At 38.6% G+C, this 6,624-nt stretch overlaps 1 long non-coding RNA gene across 1 annotated transcript; it reads right to left on the bottom strand.

The window, feature by feature from the left end:
- Nucleotides 1-2,250: 2,250 nt before the first annotated feature.
- LOC137472017 (uncharacterized) lies at nucleotides 2,251-5,985 on the bottom strand. The gene is made up of 3 exons (XR_010997973.1): nucleotides 5,724-5,985; nucleotides 4,135-4,221; nucleotides 2,251-2,768 (listed from the first exon to the last, which is right to left on the bottom strand). It is a non-coding gene; the product is annotated as an uncharacterized lncRNA (long non-coding RNA).
- Nucleotides 5,986-6,624: the final 639 nt, after the last annotated feature.

The raw sequence follows: 6,624 nt of genomic DNA on the forward strand, positions 1-6,624 counted from the left end.
TATAATCTAACTTCTTTGTATCCTTCTCAAAACAGCAACAGAAAAGCAGGCTCTCAGGTAATTTCTGATATTATATTTTATTTTTCTTGACAGCAAAAAGATCCTAATCTGATCCATTTGCAATTTACTTCAATGCTTCACATAACATTTTGTCTTAACAAGGAAGTTAATTTGCAACAGCTGTATGTTGAGTAGTTTGGATAACTCAGAATTAATAGAAACTACATTGTGAACATCTTGAAAAAATCTCTATAAGTATTTCTACTTTTTTTTTTTTAATTGAAGGATATTCTTTATGAAGAAGCGTGGCATGCATCTTTAAGGCAAAATTGCTGCTATACAAGATAAGTAGGTGTTTTCTTAGCAATCAAAGCAGGTAATATCTCTAGTGGAAATGAAACAATGCTCTGACACTTGGAGAGGCACATACACACACAAGAACATGATTACAGCCAATAACTCCTCTAACACAACGGTTCTCTTTTCAGCAAGTCCCCAGATGGCTCTGATAGAAAGCACAACAAACCAAGCCAGACATTTGTCTCTGCTAGACATCCTGCAGTAATAGGAAAATACCAAATTAACTGTGACAGGGAGGCCCCAGTACCACAGAATGGGATGGAGCTTGATAAAGTGATTTTAGAAATATGACAAAAACCACCAGTAAACAGGTTCTCTTCAGAAACAAAAGAATACAAACTATAAAACAAACGAAGAAGCAGTGGTGTCGATGTCCACTGTAACAAAAGCACCCCCAAGTTTCATACAAGCTCCTCAGTGCCAGGTAATAGCACATACAGAAGGGATCTTCTATCTATAAGCAGTCCCTAAAGAGCCTCTTCAATGCAAGTCTCAAAATAATCCACTTCCATGGAAGTGCATTCTTTTAGACTCAGATCTCTCAAAGCAGCATGTAGAGGAACTGAATTTTTGTTAGGGTTCCCACAGCTCTCTTCAAACACAGCCCCACACCGCTATGAACAGTGTGCCAAGCTCTGTGCTTCAGTCATACAACATTGACATGTACCCAGAATTACTCTGTACATTTTCACACTACAATACAGATATATTTGACAGAGTTAATCTTCTTTTAATTTATGTTGAAATTTCCTGCAAATCTCATTGTCAAGCACCCCATAACAACAGTTGAATGGCTTCAAAAATTTCATATCCTACCTTTTTGACCTACACTGGCACTCTGTTAACCTAAAAATTTCATTACTTAAGATGACTGCAGTCATTCCCAGGAGACGAAAAATGAGATTCATGGACATTCTCCTGCATAGCTAGAATAATTTGGTGTTGTTTCCTTTCTAAGTTTTTTTCATTTAACAAGTTCCGTGTGATAAAGGCACCACATAGCAGAGTAGGAAACTACACTTCAGTAATCAGAAGACATATTAACAAAAGTTTATATGTTGTTTTTAAAAAGTGCATAAGCTACATAACTGTGTTTTGTCGTAACCAGAAGTTTCACATTTTTCTGTGCATATCAATTGGTTTAACAATTTTTAAAATGTTTGCCTAATAAATAAATAAATCTTCATTCTCTGCTGAAATCTTTAAAAGGCAATGAGTACTACCACCTCTTATGCACAGATATAATTTTGTAGAAAGTCCAGTGAGATCCAGAAAATCCAGCCATGAGATGAGGGAACACAGCTGGGCACTGGCAGGACCAGTAACGGTTAGAACAGGGGGCTCTGGGCAGAGCCAGAACGGGTCTCCTGCCTCCTTGGGCAGGAGGGGAGGGGGCCAAGAAGACCTATTACTTTTTCCTTTCTTAATGATATGGTTTTAGGATGCTGGGGTTGCAAGTTGCTAAGACAGAGTGGCCATGAACTTCCAGAACATTTAAACACAACTAGCATACTCAGTCTTTCATTTGTGATAGTACATTTTTAACTATCAACCTTCCACCACCCATTCAGCACACTTCCCTCTTTAAACAGAGATGTGTACGAAAAAATAACCCTAAATCCCAAAAGATCCCTAATATCTGTAAAATAAACATGTTCCATTATTGCTCACTGGAATCTCTTCATTTGCCTCCCATTCTCTCCACGAAATGTCAGTGGAGCTCATACTGAGCTCCAAACCTATCCTTTTGGAGGGAAGGAGATTCATGCTCCTTTTAGGCCTCAGCCATCAGGCCTATCCTAATCACTGCTAAATCTTATTATATGTGGCACGTTTCATGTCTTGAAAGATTTTTTTCCTCAGCAAAATAATGGCAAGTCATTATTACAGAATTATCCCAGACATATAAAGTGTTTTAGGATGTAAAATTTATAAATGTGCCAAATATGTTTTCATGTGTATTTTCTTTGACAAAAATTGATGTTCTTAAGTTGTAACATTACACATTAATATCCTTCGTTTTTTATAGAAATTTATAAGAATAAGCAGTCCTTAGGAATTTTGTGAATGATGAAAGAAAAGTCTCAGGCTTCAATTCACAAGGAGTTTCTGTGCTGTCATATCTCAGTTTTAAGCATCTGACTGGGAATTAAATCCTTAAGCTCCGTACTTAGTCATTTTGGCTCTTTATTCAGTGAGTGGAAAATTAGGCAAGTCTCAGCAATCCTCCTAATACCTAGACACTTACAAAGACAGAGGCATGTCTGAAGTTCTCCTCTCTCTTAGAGTGGTCTTATTTCTGTGTTAGGGATTCACAGCCTCGACCTGTTCCTGCATTTGGATGCCTTTGGATGTGTGTTTTGTGTAATACAGCTGCTTCTTAACACACTGAGGAGCCTTCTCTGCAGCTTGAGGAAGAATACACATCTCTCATCTCTTGCAAATGTGCTGCAGTCAACGAGCTGTGAGCTTTCATTATCCTCTGACAAAGTTCTGTTATCATGTAATTCACAGTAAAAGACTGATTGGGCCAGGAGAGACTAAGACGGAGGTTTGGTAGTGAGAGCTTGCAATTGCTTTCTGTGTTATCACTAGTTCTGAACAGCTTGTGGATGTAAGAGCCATTTGTCACTGAACATTGCTTTATTCAACACTAAAAAGCCTATACTGTATTAATGTCAAAATCTTGATTGACTTCTAAACAGTTTAATGTAAATGTCTCTTATTGCCACAATAAATACCTTGCTGTGAGTAGGTAGATATTTTTTGCCTACAGATATTTTAGAATTTTAGAGTACCACTGCTATTCTGAGATCTTCATTAAATCCTTTATATGACTTCTCAAAACAATCATTTAAAAGACACAAGTCAAAACCTGAGCTAGATCTTTGTGTCAAAAATGATACATTTTTATTGGTTCCTGAAATTTCATGCTATCCCTTTGCTAGAAAACTCATGTAATTGACTTGAAAAAATATTGTGGAAAATGTGAACTTTACTTAAGATTTAATCATTGCTTTATATTTGAAGATTCAAATTTTTCAATAACTAATTTTCCACCTACAAAACATGACCTGCCACTATCAGAGTAATTTGAAAAGCATATCTATTTCTGATGGTGTAAATACCATAAATACCTCTTTTCTTTAAATCTTTGCAGAAATATGGTAGTGTCCTTTTATCACTCCATTAGAATAGAGAATGAAAATGGGGTTCCTTAATGATTTGTGCACTCATCTGTTTGTTACAGAATCATTTGAGAAACTAAGATCAGACAAGATACTTTGGAACCAATATTTTCAAAGAATAATCAAATAAAAATCCAGAAAATCAGAAATTTAGCCCGTAATTTCTAGGTATTGCCCTGTAATAAAAACACTCAACAATCTATAAATTATCTTGAGCACCACATTTACTGAGTATGTTAATGATATTTGTCAAGATAGTATTTCAATATACTTCTAGTATATAATAATATTCCCACACAGGGATCATTTACAACTACTCAAAGCAAATATAAGTACATCATAATTGCAGGCAACATTCTATCACAGAAAATAGCATCAAAAGACAATGAGTCTAGATAATAGTAGATGGGAAATCAAGTATATTTTCTGCAGGTGTTCTCTTTTTCACAGAATGAGAAATTAATTGAAGGCATCATAATTGAGTCTCATCCAGCTTTGTGTCAAAAAGCCTAACAGTGTCACCACATCTCAATTCTCTCACTGCAACATAACCACTGAAAGCTGAACTGCAAATAGATGCAATTACCCTGGTGAATGTGTCCAATTTTCTGTACCAGCTTTCATTCAAGATGAACAGAAGATTCACTCAGTCTCAACAAGCTACAAAGGAGGTCTGCAATATGACAGAAAACAACAGAAATGCATTCAGAAGCAGACAGTGATTTCTGTGGAGGAAGAAGTGTAAAAGCTTGCACACAACTAAAGAGCATAAAGGTTACCAAAGACTTTTCAGAATATATTAAAAGAAACTTCAGTATGAACAAAAAAAAGTAGAAGCCATATCCCAGTGGAACATAATACTTGTTTCTTTCAGTTCTTAATGAATATTAATGGATATAGGAATACGAGTCTTTGACATTAGAATATTTTCAGTGTTGAGACTTTGTTTGAAAGTAAAATTATTTATTCACTTATGAGTTGATTCTGGACCCATTGAACTTACTGTTAAAATTACCTTGGTCTCCTTGGGTATGCCTTGCAAGTAATCAACAACAATTTTGGTCCTCAAACCACACTTAAGGATAAATCATGAAATACCAGTTCCGAGTATCTTTGAATTTCTGTTCAAAGCAGTCACAACTCTCCATCCCCAAGATTATGACCAGATAATGCACAGTTTTCAATGCATTTCATTCTCCCTCAGCTCTCCATCCCTCATTTCTTGGGTCTACTTGCTACTATCTGACAGACCCTATAAAGGACAGGACAATCACATGAGGAATGCCGAATAACAGACCAGAATGACCATACAGCCTCAGGTGTCTCCCAGTTCACTCCAGGAATGACAAAAGGGTCTGTCAGAGTACTGAATTTGAATTTTAATGTGCTGAAAGAGACATTACACCAGAAGAACTGGAGCATGGAAGAGACACCTTCACTGAGTAGGACTGCGTTGTGGTTTGATGCTGGCCAGATGCCAGGCACCCACAAAAGCCTCTCATTCACTCACCTCCACAACTAGATAGAGGGGAGAAAACATAACAAAGTCTTTATAAGTTGAGATAAGGACTGAGTGAAAACACTTATCAATTACCATCAAGAGCAAAAGAGCCTAAACTTAGCCATATAAAGTGAATTTATTACTAACATAATCAAAGCAGGGCACTGAGAAGTAAAATAAGCCGTTAAAAACACCTTTCCCCCTGCCAGCCCCTCCCTCCTTCCCACGGACAGCAGAGGGAGACAGGGAGTAGAGGTTTTAGTCAGTTTACCATTTATCACACGTGCTTTCTCTCACACCTCAGAGAGAGAGCCTTCCCCTGCTGCACCATAGGGTCCCTCCCACAAGAGACAGCTCTCCGCAAACTTCTCTGATGTGGCTCCATCTCATGAGCAGCAGTCCTCCTGAAACTGCTGCAACGTGAGTCCCTCCCACAGGCACACAGAGCTCCCAAAACTGCTGCAGTGTGGGTCGCTCTTCTACAGGGTCAGTCCTCCAAGGACAGGCTGCTTCAGCCTGGAATCAAGGGCCCTCTCCCTCTACTGGGTCTTCCATTGGATCACAGGCATCTTCTCCAGTGTGGGCACCTCCCCCATGGGCTGAGAGTGGATCTCTGCATTCCCTGTGGATCCCCTTGGGCTGCAGAGGCACAGCTGCTTCACCACGGTCATCACCATGGCTTGCAGAGGAATCTTGGCTCTGGAGCTTGGACCATCTCCTCCCTCTCCTGCTGCATTGACCTTGGTGTCTGCAGAGCTCTTCTGCTCACATATTCTCAGTCCTACTCTGTTAGGAATTAAAACTGCGCCACAAACTTTGTTTTGATTTTCTTCTTAACTATGTCATCACAGAGGCATTACCAACATCTCTAATTGGCCCAGCTTTGGCCAGCACCATGTCCACCCTCAGAGCCATCTGAGGGATTGTCTCTGCCAGATGTGGCAGAAGCTTCTCACAGAAGCCACCTCTGTGGCCCCCCACGACCAAGAGCTAGGCCATGTAAAACCAACACGCACTGCTATTACTGAACAGGTAGGAGATCCCCTGTTCTGAATGGAAATGGGAATATGGTCAGAAGAAGTGCACAGGTGTGGAGGCTTTTATCACATGGAATACACCAGCAAATAGGAAGCACACAATCATAAGAACCACAAACAACTCCGTCTCCCTTTAGACAGCAAAAGGTTTTCATTTATTTCTGTGGAGGAATGAGATACTAGAAAGCTTAAATTACTCCGAGTCCATTGGAATTAAGAACTCAACCTGAAGAAATCAACAAAAAGTAAATAAATTTTATTCTCTCCATGTTGTTTCCATGAAATACTAGTGACTTAAAAAAAAAATTGTTTTATCCCCTTCTTTTTCCTTTGCATAAACCTTGAATGGACCTTTCTTGTGACCTTTCATGCTACAGTTTTCTGGCCCAGAAGTTGTATGTGTTGCCTCTGTGTTCACTTTCAATGATTGTTCTTCACACATGTTAATTGAGGGTTTTTGATAATAATAATGGTAATAATAATAAAAAAAACTTACACTGACTATATTATTTTCACAGATGGGTGATTTCTGGGGAGG

Source organism: Anomalospiza imberbis, chromosome 3 (genome assembly GCF_031753505.1).
Source record: "Anomalospiza imberbis isolate Cuckoo-Finch-1a 21T00152 chromosome 3, ASM3175350v1, whole genome shotgun sequence".
Lineage (NCBI taxonomy): Eukaryota > Metazoa > Chordata > Aves > Passeriformes > Viduidae > Anomalospiza > Anomalospiza imberbis.